This window comes from Giraffa tippelskirchi, chromosome 3, assembly GCF_054371585.1.
Source record: "Giraffa tippelskirchi isolate mGirTip1 chromosome 3, T2T-mGirTip1v1.2.pri, whole genome shotgun sequence".
Taxonomy (NCBI): Eukaryota; Metazoa; Chordata; class Mammalia; order Artiodactyla; family Giraffidae; genus Giraffa; species Giraffa tippelskirchi.
Window position 1 is genome coordinate 168336038 of NC_137277.1, and position 20367 is coordinate 168356404.

Genomic DNA, 20367 nt, shown 5'->3' on the forward strand with positions numbered 1-20367 from the left:
GAAACTCCAATACTTTGGCCACCTCATGCGAAGGGTTGACTCATTGGAAAAGACCCTGATGCTGGGTAGGATTGGGGGTGGGAGGAGAAGGGGACGACAGAGGATGAGATGGTTGGATGGCATCACCGGCTCGATGAACATGGGTTTGGGTAGACTCCGGGAGTTGGTGATGGACAGGGAGGCCTGGCGTGCTGCAATTCATGGGGTCGCAAAGAGTCGGACACGACTGAGCGACTGAACTGAACTGAACTGAACTTCCTTCCTTCTCATTGAAAGTGATTTATTTCCTGGTACATTCTCTACCTCCATTTCCATAATTTTGATCATTAGTTCCAACATTCCTCCTTTCAACTGGATACAACTTCTCTGGTTTTTGTTTGCTCATTTTATGTGTATTTTTTTTTGAGCATGCAGGATCTTAGTTCCTTAATCAGGGGTGGAACCCGGGCTCCCTGCAGTGAAGCATGGAGTCCTAACCACTGGACCACCAGGGAATTTCACAACTTTTTTTTTTTTTAAATTAGACCACCTGTTTTCTTGAAATGTTCAAGAGCCATTGTAACCATTGTTCTTCACTCTTTTCTTTCTCACTTGGACACAGTGGAGACTTTGCTTTATTTCTCTTAGTTTTACTAAGTGCTTGTTGAAGATGCCAAGCAAGAACACAGTTGCCAGAACCAATTGACAGATACTTGTTCTAGAGGGGAAAGATGCTGATAAAGAGGGGGATGAAATGGTCTTATTGAATATATACTTGCTTAATATATAATTAGAGTATCCCTACAAAATAATTAGAATCATATCACAAAACAAAGAGATCCCAAGAATCCTCCTAGCTGATCTGAATTTTGTCTGGATGGAGCACTGGCAATTCCTGATTATGATGCCATCAATGCTCAGTCTCATGTCTTTCAACACTTAGTACAACCTCATAGATGAGGCTGATAAGACGAACTGAAGTTATTTTTGATTTAAAAAAAATTAGCAAGGGACTGATTGCAAGCTTCCATTGGACCACAAGATTCACTGGGGTCTAACCTTTATAAGATGTCAGACTCTCAACTCCAGTAAGGATTTCATCCACTGCTTTGACCCTTGCTATAGACTGAATGTGTCTCCATCAAAATTCTTACGTTGAAAGCTAATTTCCAATGTCATGGCATTTGCAGGTGGGTCTTTGAGAGGTGATTAGGACATAAAACGGCCTTTATGAATAGGATTAGTATCCTTATTTAAAAAAAACAAAAGACCCCAGAGACCTCCCTACTTTCTTCCATCATGTGAGAACAAAGTGAGAAGACAGTCATCTATGAATCAGGAAGTAGATTCTCACCAGATACTGAGTATGACAGCACTTTGATCTGGGTTCCCAACTTCCAGAACTGTAAGAAATAAATTTCTGTTGTTTATAATCTCATCTATGATATTTTATTATGAGGCCTGAATTCATTGACAGCCTCATCTCTGCCCACTGGTCAAGTTTGAGCTTACCTTGCCGCAGTTCTGCCCTGACACTCTATTATACTTTTGTCTTTAGTTCCTTCTAGTGATGGTGCCAGGTCACACCTCTGCCCCCTTCAGCTTGTCTTATTGCCAATGTCATGATTCCTTTTCCTGTAGCCCAGTGGATTTTGTTTTTTGCTCTACTTTGGGTTCATCTGCCCAGTAACTTGCTTTCTCTGCCCCCTACCAATATCATTACTAACATATGAATATTTGGTGGTATGTGGTAAGAGAATCTGGGCCTCCCTGGTGGCTCAGACTGGGAAGAATCTGCCTGCAATACACATCAGGGTCTTTTCTAATGAATCAGCTCTTCTCATCAGGTGGCCAAAGTATTGGAGCTTCAGCTTCAGCATCAGTCATTCCAATGAAAATTCAGGGTTGGTTTCTTTTAGGATTGACTGGTTGAATCTCCCAGGGACTCTCAGGAGACTTCTCCAGCATGATAATTCGAATCATCAATTCTTTGGTACTCAGCCTTCTTCACGGTCCAACTCTCACGTCCGTACATAACTACTGGAAAAACCATAGCTTTGACTCTATGGATCTTTGTCGGCAAAGTGATATCTCTGCTTTTTAAAACACTGTCTAAGTTTGACATAGCTCTTCTTCCAAGGAGCAAGCATCTTTCAATTTTGTGGCTTCAGTCACTGTCTGTATTGCTATTGGAACCCAAGAAAATGAAATCTGACACTGTTTCCACATTTTCCCGATCTATTTGCCATGAAGTGATAGAACCGGATGGCATGATTTTAGTTTTTTGTATGCTGAGTTTTAAACCAGCATTTTAATGCTGGTTTAAAACTCAGCATTTTCACTCTCTTCTTTCATTTTCATCAAGAGGCTCTTTACTTCTTCACTTTCTGCCATTAAAGTGGTATTATCTGCATATTGGAGGTTGTTGATATTTCTCCCAGCAAACTTGATTTTAGCTTGTGATTCATCTAGCATAGCATTTCGCATGATGTACTCTGCATATAAGTTGAATAAGCAAGATGACAATATACAGCCTTGACGTACTACTTTCCCAATCTGGAACCTGACTGTTGTTCCATGTCCAGTTCTAACAGGTGCTTCTTGTCCTGCACACAGGATGGTGTCTAGAGGAGACAAATCTTTAGACAGCAATTGTCTAGGATAGGGGGATGGGAGAGGGAGGAAAAGTTGGGGGAGAAGAAAGGGAGAATGACAGGTAATGGGTTTCTTTGGGGGATAATTAAGATGCTCTAAAGTAGCCTGGGATATGTTAACTGCAAAACTCTGTGACTATACTAAAAACCATTGAACTGTTAAATGGGTGGATTTTATGGTGAGTGAATTAGATCTCAATAAAACTCTTTTTTAAAAAGCACAGGTAGAGAGATGAATCCTCAAACAGGAGGTGAAACTCTTGGAGGTGATGGGAAGGTTCTGTACCTTGATTATCATAGTGACTACTGGGATGTATCAACTTTCTAAACCTCATTGAAATGGATGTAAATTAATCCTTGATAAAGTTGGTTTTTTAAAATTCCCCAAATCTAGACAACAAGGCCCGGCTGTGGCTAAGGACCTGTGATCAGACAAGTAAAGACCTCTTTACTTCCCATAAGGAAGGGGACCGACCCCAGTGTGTGATGTGGGTGACATCACAGGGCCAGTTGGGCAGAGAGATGTGGCTGTGATGAGACAGCCTTGGAGCAGGAGTCTCTACAAGCTCTGGGAGCAAATATAAACCACTCAGAATTAAGCCACTCCTTTTCTCAAGGATCCCTAGGAACCCTGAGTCATATGAGAGCTCCTTCTGGGCCACACTCCTCCCACCTTGGGCAGATCCCTCTTACTACCCGGGCCCCCATGTCACAGCCCTCTGATGCCCCAATAATACAGTTTCCTAGTTCTAGTCCATCCCCACAGGATTCCTTTTCGGTTGTGTAGGCTCAACCTTCACAGGGCTGTGCCCTGTTCTGTTCCTTGTTTAGATTACTTTCCTCAGTTTACTCAGATGGGGTTCTCAGTAAACAGAGACAAGCCCTCTTTGTGTGACATTTATGTCCCTCAACCTGTGAGAGACCTTCCAGAACACATCCATGGTACATACTCCAATGAACTGAACTCCAGGGTGCATGTTCTGAGCTTCCTATGGAGCAGGAGCCCTGAAGAACGATTGTTGATAATGATAATTCATACTCCAAAGGGATCTGGGCTTACAAGCATTATTTTAGTAATTTTTACAATAATCTTCTTGACACATTATTTTTCTTATCTCACGGATGTGTCTTAAAGGCTTAGGGAGTTGAAGTAATCTGCCTGAGGAATACTGGCACGTTTTAAAAATACAGTATACTAATGCATATATATGGAATTTGAAAGATGGTAATGATAACCCTATCTGCGAGACAGAATAAGAGACACAGATGCATAGAACAATCTTATGGACTCTGAGGGAGAAGGTGAGGGTGGGACGTTCTGGGAGAATAGCATTGAAACATGTATATTATCATATGTGAAACAGAACACCATTCCATGTTCGATGCATGAGACAAATGCTCAGGGCCGGAGCAATGGGATGACCCAGAGGGATGGGATGGGGAGGGAGGTGGGTGGGGGGTCCAGGAGGGGGAACACATGTAAACCCATGGCTGATTCATGTCAATTTATGGCAAAAACTATTACAATATTGTAAAGTAATTAGCCCCCAACTAAAATAAATAAATTTATAAAAAAAAAACCAAAAAACTGGATGCAATGGCCATGGCAGCAGCCAGAGCCCTGAATCCTACTCCAACTAGGGCAATGCACATGAACTTTGTTAAGGAGGATAGTAGTTCAAAATGTGTTTTGGTATGGTTCCATATCCCCTAAACGCCATTCCCCTGTGGACCTCCCACCCACTGAAACTGTACATTTCAAAGATTTAGGAAAAAGGCTAACATTCAGCAGAGCAACACAGTGACTTCTCAAATTTGACTATTAAATTAGAGAACTGCATTCAAAAGCCACAAGATAATTGGTTTGACTATCAGACTTGCCAAAGTGTGCGGGTGAGAAAAAGGCTAAATTCCTTTATTTACTGAACTTAGCATATCAAGAACCAAGCCTGGTTGACCACACTTCATGCATACTGCCATACATTAATATCAGCACCAGGAGGGTTAAGCATTCTGAGGATAATAGAAGTTTGCATTTGGAACCCTTCCATACTCGTCCCTCTGTATCTCTTCTTCTGGCTAATTTTGATCTGTATCCTTTCCCAGAAGGAAACTGTAACTGTGACTATGTATATACATGAGTGTGTGTGTGTGTGTGTGTGTGTGTATATGTATATATATATATATATATATATATGTATATGTATACATATATATACACATACATGAAAGAACCAAGCTTGCATAGTGGAGTTTCTTCCTTAAAAATTAAAAAAATAAAAAGCCCTTTGCCTCTGGTGGCTAGGGGGATATTAGGAAGAAAAAGAGTAAAACCCACCTCTTCTTGCAAGTGGAAGATAGGAGAAAAGGGGAAAGCAGCAGGGACCGTGGCATGCCATGATTGTATAGTGGTCTGTTCTGTGGCCGCAGCAACTTCAGTTCAAATCCGAGTCATGGCACTCTTATCTGTCTCTCCTGATGCTGCTCCCCTGGGCTTCCCAGGTTGCACCTAGTGGTAAAGAACCTGCCTGCCAATGCTGGAGATGTAAGAGACAAGGGTTCAGTCCCTGGGTTGGAAAAATTCCCTGGAGAAGGGCATGGCAATTCACTCCAGTAATCTTGTCTGGAGAATCCCATGGACAGAGGAGCCTGGTGGGCTACCGCCCATAGGGTCGCAAGGAGTTGGACATGACTGAAGCAACTTAGCACATGTGCAGAGAGGTCAAAATAAGGATTCTTATCTCCTGTTCCTTGAAAGGAACCAGAGCTGTGTGTGTGTGTGAGAGAGAGAGAGAGACAGAGAAAGAGAGAGAGACTGGTGTGTGTGTGTGTGAAAGAGATGATTAAGAGAGAGAGAAAGAAAGAGAGCCCAGAGCAGAGTTGGGTGTCACCTAACACAACACTATGGTGGGGATGGAGAGGTCTACTGAGAACCTGGGGTTGAAAGAACCTGAGGCACTACTCCCACTGCCCTGAAGCCTTCAAATGGCACAAAGGAAAATGAGACCTTCCCGCTTGCCTGGAAGACAAGGTGCGGAATTTCTGAGTGTGCAGGTGGACAGCAGAGGCCTGGGGCTGGACAGGCAGGGTCCCCAAGGCCAGGGTCCCCAAGACCACATGTGCCTCCTGGAGGAGCCAGCAGATCATCTGAAGCCAAGATGAGATCAGGCACATCCCAGCTCTGAACTGACCAGGGAGGAGACCAGCCCAGATGACTGCAGAGGGATGAGTGTGGATCCACTGGACACAGAACGGGCCATGCGCCACCCACAGTAAGAGCAAAATACAAACAGGCGGTCACCCCAGAGACCCTTATGGAGAGGAGCAGACAGGAGAAGTGTGAAAGACCTAAAGGGACTCAGCCTTTGTCTAACTGGGCTTCCCTGATGACTCAGTGGTAAAGAATCCACCTGCAAGGCAGGAGACGCAGGAGACCAGGATTCAACCCCTGGGTGGGGAAGATTCCCCCCTGGAGGAGGGCATGGCAACCCACTCCAGTATTCTTGCCTGGAGAAATCCCATGGACAGAGGAGCCTGGTGGTCTACAGTCCATGGGGGTCTCTAAGAGTTGGACATGTCTGAAAAACACCAACAAATTTGTCTAAAGGAACTGTTCAAATTATTGAATTGGAGTGAATAGGACTAATGCGTAAATGTTTCCTTCTGATGACGGCTGAACTGGACTCTACCAAAATTCATAGGCTGTAGCTAATTGGATTTTTAAAAATTAAATTAGCACAATTTATTCCAAATTAACAAACTATACCTTATTTTAATTTCCAAGTCAGGTTTGTAGAATTCTGGTTTCATTTTTTCTCCTATTCAGTAAAAATACAAGCACATATTTTCCCACTTTAAAGGCTCCTGAAATTGACTTTGGAAATATTTCCCCACTACTGATATTTGAGTGTGTGTTGTTGTTTTGTTCTCTGTGGTCCACAATTCTATTTTATATGCCAAAATTTAAAACTGAGTCCTCATCACAAGGAGAAAATTTTCTTTCCTTTCTTCTTCTTCTTTTTTTTTTTTTTATTGTATCTGTATGGAAAGATGGATGTTAGCTGAACTAATGTGGTCATCATTTCACACCATGTATAAATGAAATCATCATGCTGTCCCCTCAAGCTTCTATGGGGATGTCAATTACTTCTCAATAAAACTGGAAAAAATTGAAATAAAGACAAGGAATTTCCTCATGAATATTTCTAAAGAGGGACATTATGTGAAGGGAACTGGGACGAGCGTGGCCGGCCCTCGATTGGGACCGCCTTCCTTTTTTCAGCCACAGGGCTTTCCCTCCTCATTATAAGTAGGACAGTTGGTGCCTTAGCCTGTCGCCTCATTCAGGCTGAATTGTGCAGAACAAAACTGCCTCCTTTGACTGGGAGCGCGGTGCCTGGACACCGTGTGCTCCCAACTGTGCACATTTCCATTTGTTTTCCGTGGAAACTTTTGCCAAGTCTTTAACTGGTGGAGCCGATGAAACACCATTTCCTAACGTTCGCAGCTTTCATTTATAAGAGTTTAATTGAACCCAGGCGTTTCTGACAAGTGTCAGGATCAACGCCAAATGCTGTCTGAACGTCTGAAAAGAGGAGTTTCTGAGTACTTGCTTCTTCCCCTGCAGACCATTCTGCCCACCTCTCACAGCAGATCAAATAGCCAGAAAGCAGGACCTTGACTTTGACCAGGAGGACTTCTCTGGTTAGTCACAGTCCCTCCTCTTTTCCAAGCAGAGAGTTAATCAGTCTTAGAGCGGAGAATGTATGGATTCAGCACGAAGTTCCCCCAGAGATGTGCAAATGCAGGGGGCAGGATGACTACTCCCTGCATTTGTCAAGTCAGTGAGGATGTTTTAAGGATGAGTTGGGCAAGGTGAAGATCTGAGCAAAGGCAGAAAGCAGATCACCCATGAACAGACAGACAGCTGTGTTTCTCTTCTTTTAAAACCTATTGCTCTTCCTACTGAGCGACTTCACTTTCACTTTTCCCATTCATGCACTGGAGAAGGAAATGGCAACCCATTCCAGTGTTCTTGCCTGGAGAATCCCAGGGATGGCGGAGCCCGGTGGGCTGCCGTCTATGGGGTCGCACAGAGTCGCACACGACTGAAGCGACTTAGCAGCATCAGCAGCTCTTCCAAAAATGATTTCCTGCTAGTGGGTGCTGCTGCTGCTGCTGCTGCTGCTGCTAAGTCGCTTCAGTCGTGTCCGACTCTGTGCGACCCCATAGACGGCAGCCCACCGGGCTCCCCCGTCCCTGGGATTCTCCAGGCAAGAATACTGGAGTGGGCTGCCATTTCCTTCTCCAAGAAGCCCCAAATGTGAAAAATGTGAACGCTTGTTAAAATTGCTGTGTCATCTTTTTGTAAGCCTTGTTTTCTCTTTGTTTCCAAAAGAAATCTCTGCCTCCCACTCTTCCTCTCTACTCCCCTTCTCCCCTCCGCCTCCCCCTTCTTCCCCATCCTCCCCCTACTCTTCCTCTCCTTTTCCTCCGCCCACCTCCACCCTTCCCCCCACCCTCTCCCTTCCTCCTTTTTTCCTTCTTCCCTTCTTCATTTTCAGTAAAATCTTATTTCTGGACATGGTCAAAATTCAAGAGGTACAAAAAGAAATATGGTATAACAGTATTTTCTTAAACCATTAAAATACTTGCCTAAAGCATAAAGGAAAGTACAGAAATATTATTTTTTAAAAATCCACATTTGTCTTCCATTTCCCTTCTGAAAACAGTCAGTATTACCAATTTTTGGGTATATTTGCAGAAATATTCCACATATAAATGTATTCTAACATATTATCTTGAGCCCTGCAGAAACAAAACAAGATGTGCAACCCAGTAAAAGATCATCCTTATTTTCCCAAGGAGAAAGATGTGATCATTGTGTGGAGTGTATGAGATCATGAAAGCTTCTTCCTAGACTTTCTGATTCATGTAGAATCCCTACAGAAGGATTGTCAAGCTTTCCATTGATGAGTTAGAAGGCAGACCCCATCCCTGCTTGGGTTAGACACAATAAGATAAAATCTCACCCAGAGTATGTCCATTTCTAAATTGCAGGGCACGAATGAGTTGATTATTTTGCCAGCAGCAACTATAATGGAGTTCATCTCTGGTCTGCAAATGTGAATCTATCAGTCTGTGCATTAGCTTGGGCTGCCGTAATAGAATAATATACCAGATGGCTTAAACAACAGACATTTATTTTCTCATAGTTCTGGGGGGCTTCCCTGGTGGCTCAGATGGTAAAGAATCTGCCTGCAATGTAGGAGACTTGGGTGTGATACCCTGAGTTGGGAAGATCCCCTCGAGAAGGGAATGGCAACCCACTCCAGTATTCTTGCTTGGAGAATTCCATGGACAGAGGAGCCTGGAGGGATGCAGTCCATGGGGTCGCAAAGAGCTGGACACAACAGAGCGACTAACACTTTCACTTTCTGGAAGCTGGAAGTATAAGATCAAAGTGCCAGCAGGGTTGGTCCCCTGGTGAGACCTCTTTTCTTGGCTTGTAGATAGATAGATGGCTGCTTTCTCATTGTGCCTTCCCATGGACATGGCTTTTCCCCTGTGTGAGGGTGGAAGGAGAGAGAACTCTTTCCTGTCTCATCCTTTTCTTGCAAGGGCACCAGTCTTATCAATTAGAGTCCCATCCTATGGGCTCATTTAACCCTAATAACTTTCTTAAAGACTTTGTCTCCAAATACAGTCACATTGGGGTTTAGAGCTTTAGCATATGAATTTGTAAGGGGGGGGCCCTATTCAGTCCACAACAGTTAGCAATGGTGAGAGCTATTTTAATAAAATAATAATGGCTACTATTCTTTTATCTTCCCTGGTGACTCAGATGGTAAAGAATCTGCCTGTAATGCAGGAGACCCAGGTTCAACCCTTGGGTTGGGAAGATCCCCTGTAGAAGGGAATGGCTACCCACTCCAGTATTCTTGCCTGGAGAATCCCATGGACAGAGGAGCCTGGTGGGCTACAGTCCATTGGGAAGCAGAGAGTTAGACATGACTAAGCGTGCATGTGCTCTACTCCTCTCTAATCTGCCCCAGACCCTGGTGCAAGGATATTCCTCCCTTCCAGTCTTTGGCTCATACCTGACAGTATTGCAAGGTTAATGAATCTGGGCCTTTGTATTGGGCCTAACTTGTCTTTCCCAAACATATATCCTTTGCTTTTTCCCCCATGAATTTGACCTCCACTGTCTGTTAGGTGTGAACTACTCTTAGTACAGATGACATGTTTATCTGAGCTGGTATCAGGGCTGTGACTTCAGCCTGATTATCCAACATGAAGTACCAAACACCAAGTACAACACTTTCTGAGTGCTCCATTTCTGGGCTAAGTCTTTTTTTTTTTGAGCCATTACTACTCCATAAAGCTACTGCTACTCTTTTCTGCTAAGCTTTTCTTCACAAGTTTCCCCCAATAAACTCTCCCTATATTCAGTGCTCCTCATTCTCTCTCCTTTTTAAAATTTGTTTGTTGTGTTCACATTTCTCTTTAACCTCTTCCTTTTTCTATTTTCCCCTCTGATTGAGGTCTGTGTTTGCACAGAGTCAAATAAGCAGCCTTCACTCTTAACCTAGGGCTTAAGAACACCACTGTTTCCTGGGTTGTTGGGGGCTCTGAGTATTTGTGGGACCTTCTGTAAGATCCTCTGTTCATCAGTCAGTCAGTGATATCTACAAGCAACCTGGAGTTAGCCCAAGTTCAAGGCACTTTCATTAAAGATTAAAAGGTGGCCTTGCTCATCCCAGACTCTAACATCCTTCCCCGAAATGTGACTGTGTCCAAAGGAAAAAGGAAATTCTCTGATATCCATGAATTTGCTATGACATTCAAAATTTACCTGGATACATCCTCTATTTCTTCAGCCCAGTTCTATTGTGTATAGTCTTTTCTGGTTCTACATCCTGCTCTACTCATTGTTACTGCTGCTGCTGCTGCTGCTAAGTTGCTTCAATCGTGTCCAACTCTGTGCGACCCCATAGACGGCAGCCCACCAGGCTCCCCCGTCCCTGGGATTCTCCAGGCAAGAACACTGGAGTGGGTTGCCATTTCCTTCTCCAATGCATGAAAGTGAAAAGTGAAAGGGAAGTCGCTCAGTCGTGTCCAACTCTTCGCGATCCCATGGACTGCAGCCTACCAGGTTACTGGAATCCATATTTGCAATACAAGCAGAACTTTGTTCTGAGGGTAAACCCAAAGATACTTAGCGCTCTGACAAATGAAAAGCCTTTTATTTTTTTAGATGCCCTGTGTCTGATACTAAATGCTGTGTTTCCTTTTAAGTTATGTATAAAATACATATTCCAGGCGCTCTTTGACAAGAGCTTGTAATGACCCTCTGCCTCTTGAGACACTCCTCCTCCTTTAAAAGTATCTCTCCCTGGCCCCAGAGTTTTCAGTCTAAGGGTGAAGCCTGATCATTTTTCTTTTTGTGCTATGAATGAAATGATGATGAAGACGTCAGCTTTGCCCGCCGTATTGGAAAACTGCCTCGTGGAGGAGGGGTGATGTCCACACGACAAAACGCCCTCCAAGTGGTGTGCTGTACATGCTCAGGCCCAAGAGTTGCTATGGGAAAGGACTCACTTCCCACCCTTGTACTGCGGTAGCCAATACCCAGAGACTAAGTGACATCTGGGTAAGAGCAGTACAGATCCTGAACCAGAAACCTTAGAAGCAGTTCCAGAGTTCTCAGTTCCTCCAGCGCTGAAGTTTGTTCTTTTGTTTATCACTCAACAAATACTGAGTGCAAACTCTGAGCCAGACCCTGGGGCGGTGAGTGTTCTGCAGTGGCAGAGAGAGGCCTCAGGAAGCTGTCAGCCAGTCCCACAGAAGTGGCCCTTGGCTTCCTTCTGTGGTCTGTCACCAGGGGCACTGATGGGCAGCTGTGTGAGCTTCTGAGCCAGAGCGAGGTGACCCTGCTCCTGCGATGCTCAGTCATCAGCCCCCCGACAGCCTCCTATGCAGCATCTGAACCTCAGCTTTTGAAATCTGCTTTGAAAGTGTCAAAGACATTGGCCTTTTCTGGTTGGGGAAATTTTACCAAGGATTTAGCATAGGAACTGGACAAGCAGTTCCTATGCCTAATATTAAAAGGAAGGCAGCCTGGGGTCCATGCTTCAGAGATCAGATTTCAAGAATGTTTAATCTCATTAGGATGGATTTATGACTGCTGCCAGGGTCTCTGAACCCCAGACAAGTAAATGCAGATGACATTTGCTCAAGTTGATGCTACCTCAAATGAGTGTGAAAGGGTCACTGGCTCACCTCTAAGCTCCCTCCCCCCTGCAAGTTATCTTTCCCGCTTCTTATTTTGTTTGACTCAAGGAGGGAAAGCCTCCTATTTAAGTCTTTCTTTCTTTTGAACTTAGTGCCATCTTTCCTTCTCCAATGCACGAAAGTGAAAAGTGAAAGTGAAGTCGCTCAGTCGTGTCTGACTCTTAGCAACCCCATGGACTGTAGCCTACCAGGCTCCTCCGTCCATGGGATTTTCCAGGCAAGAGTACTGGAGTGGGGTGCCATTGCCTTCTCCAACCTTCTGTAAAGAATTGTTCTAATATTGGTTTTGAAAGAAATTATTTGAAAAGTTCTAAAAATCAGCAGTTTGGGGCCTTGTTAAAAAACAAAACCATACACACACAAACGTCTAGCCATTCAATGACTCACTGTATGTATCACTGCCATTTATTTGCTTTAAAATCATTTTCATTCTTTTTTTAAGTATATAATCTTTTTTTTTTTAAAGAAATCTTTATTTATTTTTGGCCTCACTGGGTCTTCGATGCTGCTGCTTGCAGGCTTTTCTCTAGTTGCAGCAAGCAGGGATCTACTCATTAGTTGTGGTGCATGGGCTTCTCATTGTGGTGGCTTCTCTTGTTGATGTGCACGGGCTCAGCTCCTTCGCGGCATGTGGGAAACTTCCTGGACCAGGGACCGAACGTGTCCCTAGCAACAGCAGGTGGACTCCCAAGCACTGGACCACCAGGGAAGCCCCAGTCTAATTCTTAAAAATGAGAAGACTTAGGCTTACAAAGAGACTGATGAATGACTTAACTCTGGTTATTAAAACACAGTACACTTCCTGTCTCTTAGCGGCACTTACAAATATGTCTTCCATTTCTTCTTCTTTTTTTAAGATTTTTTTTTTTTTTTGATGTGGACCATTTTTAAAGTCTTGATTGAATTTGTTACCATATTGCTTCTGTTGTTTATGTTTTGGTTTGTTGGTGGTGAGGCACGTGGCATCTTACCTTCCTCGTCACCTGCTTCGGAAGGTGAAGTCTTAACCACAAAACTGCCAGGGAATCCTCCAGTTTCTTTTTTGATTCTAATTTTCTAGACAGTATGTAAAGAATGGGGTGGGTTGGTATTCTCCTGGGTCCTGGGAAAATCCCAGCCTCTCTACTGCCTAGCAAATATCTTTCAGATGGTGCACTGACGGGTTGACAGGAAGCTTGGTCTTGCCTCTGCCTCTGCTTGTCTCTGCGTCACAGGGAGCTTTGGGATCCGCATGCAGCTCCAGAGGTATAGGTGTGGCTCAGGGTAGAATTCATTGAACCAAAGTTCCCCCTGACTTAGCAGGTTTGCTTCTCTCAGAAATGACCTACGCTGTGATTGAAGGAATCAAATCATGATAACTTAGCGGGAAGACACTGGGATCTACAGAGGGAATCTCTCAGAGGGACAGAATTTTCTGTTCAATCTGAACTCAGTTCCAGGAGCCTCAAGTGTGAGCTGGGATTTGAGTGTCAGGCGGGATGGTTCCAGGCCTAATGAAGTCTGCTAGCATTTATCCTAGGTTCAAGGGCTCATAAAAAGTTCTCCAAATCAATTGTTCAGTTCAGTTCAGTCACTCAGTTGTGTCCGACTCTTTGCAAACCCATGCACTGAAGCACGTCAGGCCTCTCTGTCCATCACCAACTCCCGGAGCTTCCTCAAACTCATGTCCATTGAGTTGGTGATGCCATCCAACCATCTCATCCTCTGTCGACCCCTTCTCCTCCCACCTTCAATCTTTGCCAGAATCAGGGTCTTTTCAAATGAGTCAGTTCTTCACATCAGGTGGCCTGATGCGAAGTATCAGTATTGGAGTTTCACCTTTAGCATTGGAATTTCAGCTTTATTTTATTTTTTTTTTTAAATTAGTTTATTTATCTATTTTTTAACTTTACAATATTGTATTTGTTTTGCCATACACTGACATGAATCCACCATGGGTATACATGTGTTCCCCTTCCAGAACCCCTCTCCCACCTCCCTCCCCATCCCATCACTCTGGGTCATCCCAGTGCACCAGCCCTGAGCACCCTGTATCATGCATCGAACCCAGACTGGCGATTCATTTCACATATGATAATTTACATGCTTCAATGCCATTCTCCCATATCATCCCACCCTCACCCTCTCCCATAGAGTCCATAATACTCTTCTATATATCTGTGTCTCTTTTGATGTCTTGCATACAGGGTTATCTCTACTGATTAACTAAATACCATATATATGTGTTAGTATACTGTATTAGTGTTTTTCTTTCTGGCTTACTTCACTCTGTATAATAGGCTCCAGTTTCATCCACCTCATTAGAACTGATTCAAATGTATTCTTTCTAATGGCTGAGTAATATTCCACTGTGTATCTGTACCACAGCTTCCTTATCCATTTGTCTGCTGATGGACATCTAGTCTGCTTCCCTGGCCTGGCTATTATAATAGTGCTGCGATGAACATTGGGGTACATGTGTCTCTTTCGATTTTGTTTTCCTCAGTGTGTATGCCCAGCAGTGGGATTGCTGGGTCATATGGCAGTTCTATTTCCAGTTTCTTGAGGAATCTCCACACTGTTCTCCATAGTGGTTGTACTAGTTTGCATTCCCACCCACAGTATAAGAGGGTTCCCTTTTCTCCACACCCTCTCCAACATTTATTGCTTGTAGACTTTTGGATAGCAGCCGTTCTGATGGGTATGAAATGGTACCTCACTGTGGTTTTGATTTGCATTACTCTAATAATGAGTGATGTTGAGCATCTTTTCATGTGTTTGTTAGCCATCTGTATGTCTTCTTTGGAGAAATGTCTGTTTAGTTCTTTGGCCCATTTTTTGATTTGGTTGCTTATTTTTCTGGAATTCAGCTGCAGGACTTGCTTGTATATTTTTGAAATTAATTGTTTGTCTGTTGCTTCATTTGCTATTATTTTCTCCCATTCTGAAGGCTGTCTTTTCACCTTGCTTATAGTTTCCTTTGTTGTGCAAAAGCTTTTAATTTTGATTAGGTCCCATTTGTTTATTTTTGCTTTTATTTCCAATGTTCTGGGAGGTGGGTCATAGAGGATCCTGTTGTAATTTATGTCAGAGAGTGTTTTGCCTATGTTTTCCTCTAGGAGTTTTATAGTTTCTGGTCTTACGTTTAGATCTTTAATCCATTTTGAGTTTATTTTTGTGTATGGTGTTAGAAAGTGTTCTAGTTTCATTCTTTTACAAGTGGTTGACCAGTTTTCCCAGCACCACTTGTTAAAGAGATTGTCTTTTCTCCATTGTATATTTTTGCCTCCTTTGTCGAAGATAAGGTGTCCATAGGTGCGTGGATTTATCTCTGGGCTTTCTATTTTGTTCCACTGATCTATATTTCTGTCCTTGTGCCAGTACCATACTGTCTTGATGACTGTGGCTTTGTAGTAGAGCCTGAAGTCAGGCAGGTTGATTCCTCCAGTTCCATTCTTCTTTCTCAAGATTGCTTTGGCTATTCAAGGTTTTTTGTATTTCCATACAAATTGTGAAATATTTGTTCTAGTTCTCTGAAAAATACCACTGGTAGCTTGATAGGGATTGCATTGAATCTATAGATTGCTTTGGGTAGTATACTCATTTTCACTATATTGATTCTTCTGATCCATGAACACAGTATATTTCTCCATCTATTTGTGTCCTCTTTGATTTCTTTCATCAGTGTTTTATAGTTTTCTATATATAGGTCTTTTGTTTCTTTAGGTAAATATATTCCCAAGTATTTTGTTCTTTTTGTTGCGATGGTGAATAGAATTGTTTCCTTAATTTCTCTTTCTGTTTTCTTGTTGTTAGTGTATAGGAATGCAAGGGATTTCTGTGTGTTAATTTTATATCCTGCAACTTTACTATCTTCATTGATTAGCTCTAGTAATTTTCTGGTGGAGTCTTTAGGATTTTCTATGTAGAGGATCATGTCATCTGCAAACAGGGAGAGTTTTACTTCTTCTTTTCCTATCTGGATTCCTTTTATTTCTTTTTCTGCTCTGATTGCTGTGGCCAAAACTTCCAAAACTATGTTGAATAGTAGTGGTGAGAGTGGGCACCCTTGTCTTGCTCCCGACTTTAGGGGAAATGCTTTCAGTTTTTCACCATTTAGAATAATGTTTGCTGTGGGTTTGTCATATATAGCTTTTATTATGTTGAGGTATGTTCCTTCTATTTCTGCTTTTTGGAGGGTTTTTATCATAAATGGATGTTGAATTTTGTCAAAAGCTTTCTCTGCATCTATTGAAATAATCATATGGTTTTTATTTTTCAATTTGTTTATGTGGTATATTACATTGATTGATTTGCGGATATTGAAGAGTCCTTGCATCCCTGGGATAAAGCCCACTTGGTCATGATGTATGATCTTTTTAATATGTTGTTGGATTCTGTTTGCTAGAATTTTGTTCAGGATTTTTGCATCTATGTTCATCAGTGATATTGGCCTGCAGTTTTCTTTTTTTGTGGCATCTTTGTCAGGTTTTGGTATTAGGGTGATGGTGGCCTCATAGAATGAGTTTTGGAAGTTTACCTTCCTCTGCAATGTTCTGGAAGAGTTTGAGTAGGATAGGTGTTAGCTCTTCTCTAAATTTTTGGTAGAATTCAGCTGTGAAGCCATCTGGTCCTGGGCTTTTGTTTGCTGGAAGATTTCTGATTACAGTTTCAATTCCCATGCTTGTGATGGGTCTGTTGAGATTTTCTATTTCTTCCTGGTTCAGTTTTGGAAAGTCGTACTTTTCTAAGAATTTATCCATTTCTTCCAAGCTGTCCATTTTATTGGCATATAGTTGCTGATAATAATCTCTTATGATCCTTTGTATTTCTGTGTTGTCTGTTGTGATGTCTCCATTTTCATTTCTAATTTTGTTGATTTGATTCTTCTCTCTTTGTTTCTTGATGAGTCTAGCTAATGGCTTGTCAATTTTATTTATCTTCTCAAAGAACCAGCTTTTGGCTGTGTTGATTTTTGCTATGGTCTCTTTTGTTTCTTTTGCATTTATTTCTGCCCTAACTTTTAAGATTTCTTTCCTTCTACTAACCCTGGGGTTCTTCATTTCTTCCTTCTCTAGTTGCTTTAGGTGTAGAGTTAAGTTATTTATTTGACCTTTTTCTTGTTTCTTGAGGTGAGCATGTATTGCTATGAATCTTCCCCTTAGCACTGCATTTACAGTGTCCCATAGGTTTTGGGTTGTTGTGTTTTCATTTTCAATTAATCTCAAAAATATACAAGCAACTCCTGCAGCTCAATTCCAGAGAAATAAACGACCCAATCAAAAAATGGGCCAAAGAACTAAACAGACATTTCTCCAAAGAAGACATACAGATGGCTAACAAACACATGAAAAGATGCTCAACATCACTCATTATTAGAGAAATGCAAATCAAAACCACAATGAGGTACCATTTCACACCAGTCAGAATGGCTGCTATCCAAAAGTCTACAAGCAATAAGTGTTGGAGAGGGTGTGGAGAAAAGGGAACCCTCTTACACTGTTGGTGGGAATGCAAACTAGTACAGCCACTACGGAGAACATTGTGGAGATTCCTTAAAAAACTGGAAATAGAACTGCCATATGACCCAGCAATCCCACTGCTGGGCATACACACCGAGGAAACCAAAATCGAAAGAGACACGCGTACCCCAATGTTCATCGCAGCACTGTTTATAATAGCCAGGACATGGAAGCAACCTATATGTCCATCATCAGACGAACGGATAAGGAAGCTGTGGCACATATACACAATGGAATATTACTCAGCCATTAAAAAGAATATATTTGAATCAGTTCTACTGAGATGGATGAAACTGGAGCCTATTATACAGAGTGAAGTAAGCCAGAAAGAAAAACACCAATACAGTATACTAATGCACATATATGGAATTTGAAAGATGGTAACAATAACCCTATATGCGAGACAGAAAAAGAGACACAGATGCATAGAACAGTCTTATGGACTCTGTGGGAGAAGGGGAGGGTGGGACGATCTGACAGAATAGCACTGAAACATGTATATTATCATATGTGAAACAGAACGCCATTCCAGGTTCGATGCATGAGACAAATGCTCAGGGCTGGGGCAATGGGATGACCCAGAGGGATGGGATGGGGAGGGAGGTGGGAGGGGGGTTCAGGATGGGAAACACATGTAAACCGATGAGTGATTCATGTCAATGTATGGCAAAAACCACTACAATATTGTAAAGTAATTAGCCGCCAGCTAAAATAAACAAACTAATTAAAAAAAAAAAAAAAAAAGACTCCCTTCCTGGGACAGATCTCCGTCCCTACCTCTTTTGTCTCTCTTTTTATCTTTTATATTTTGTCCTACCTCCTTTAGAAGACTATGGGCTCCCTTTCTGTGTGCCTGATGTCCTCTGCCAGCATTCAGAAGTTGTTTTGTGGAATTTGCTTGGCGTCTAGATGTTCTTTCGGTGAATTTGTGGGAGAGAAAGTGGTCTCCCTGTCCTATTCCTCCGCCATCTTAGGACCGTCCCGGGAATTTCAGCTTTAGCATCAGTCCTTCCAATGAATATTCAGGACTGATCTCCTTTAGGATGGACTGGTTGGATCTCCCTGCAGTCCAAGGGACTCTCAAGAGTCTTCTCCAACACCACAGTTCAAAAGCATCAATTCTTCAGTGCTCAGCTTTCTTTATAGTCCAACTCTCACATCCACACATGACTACTGGAGAAACCATAGCCTTGACTAGAGCGACCTTTATTGACAAAGTAATATCTCTGCTTTTCAATATGCTGTCTAGGTTGATCATAACTTTTCTTCCAAGGAGTAAGCGTCTTTTAATTTCATGGCTGCAGTCACCATCTGCAGTGATTTTGGAGCCCCCCAAAGTAAAGTCTGTCACTATTTCCACTGTTTCCCCATCCATTTCCCATGAAGTGATGGGACCAGATGCCATGATCTTAGTTTTCTGAATGTTGAGTTTTAAGCCAACTTTTTCACTTTATTGCCAAATTCAGACTTAAATTGAAGAAAGTAGGGAAAACCACTAGACCATTCATGTATGACCTAAATCAAATTCCTTATAATTATATAGTGGAAGTGACAAATAGATTCAAGGGATTAGATCTGATAGACAGAGTGCCTGAAGAACTACGGACAGAGGTCGTGACATTTTACAGGAGGCAGGGTTCAAGATCATCCCCAAGAAAAAGGAATGCAAAAAAGTAAAACGGCTGTCTGTGGAGGCCTTACAAATAGCTGTGAAAAGAAGAGAAATGAAAGGTAAAGGAGAAAAGGAAAGGATACCCATTTGAAGGTAGAGTTCCAAAGAATAGCAAGGAGAGATAAGAAAGTCTTCCTCAGTGATCAGTGCAAAGAAATCGAGGAAAACAATAGAGTGGGAAAGACTAGAGATTTCTTCAAGAAAAGCAGAGATACCAAGGGAATAGTTCATGCAAGCGTGGGCATAAAAATCAATTGTAGCAAGCACTTTAAAGGAAGCCACATATTCATAACTGATTTGCTTTTTGTACAGCAGAAACTAACACAATATTATAAGTCAACTATACTCCAATAAAAATTAATTTAAAATGTTACTAAAGGAAGCCACATTACCAAGTCCTGGGAATGAAAACTATGCCTGTCGTCAGTACATGTTTGGGTAATTCTCTCTTAAAGTTGTTGGCAAATCGTTATTTACAGAAGAATTCCTCTGTGCTGCATGGTTCAGGATTTCTCATTTCTAAATTCAGATCCCCTTGCTTCTATACTTTCAAGTGATTTAAGGGCTGACGTATTAAATATTGCTTCCTTGTATTGCCTGACAATGCAAATATAACTTTGGAATTCATATTGCTCTACCAGATGATTTTGTTCTTAATAGGAAGGACATTTCTTATAGGTTACAGGTTACTATTTGCAGGCAATTTTGTGATTACATTTTTCAAGGTTTTTGTTGCTTTAAGCAAGAGAAATTAGTGATTTTCATCACTCAAGGAAGGATCAAGAGGTTTATATAAAGAGAAATAATATTTTCTTAAATGTTATACCTTAAGGGTACAATAAGCTGGTTGTAAAGGATCTGACCTGGAAATTCGACCTTGTCCTGGTGAGATGGTGGGTGGTTGAGGGGGTGGCGCAGGTGATGAGAGAAGAGCACAGAGGAGGTCAAGTACAATTCAGTGCACAGGCGGCCAGTCCAGCAGGACTGGGATCTAAGGCTGTTTAGACTTATTTGCATGATTCTGCCCGTGACTTATGCAATCGTCTAATTGTGCTTGGAATGTGGCTTTTATCTTCCTGAATGAAGGCAAATTGTATAGGCAAACATTCCTTGAACCCTTGCCTGTGAAAGCTGTGTACTCCATAAGCTCTTTAGGTGAATACAAAGGAGACTATAAGGCATAGTGTGTGCTCTCTTAAAGCCTTTGATTTAGCAAGAGTAAAGGTAAACAACAGGAAAGGCTGTAGTGAAGACATCATTGGTAGCA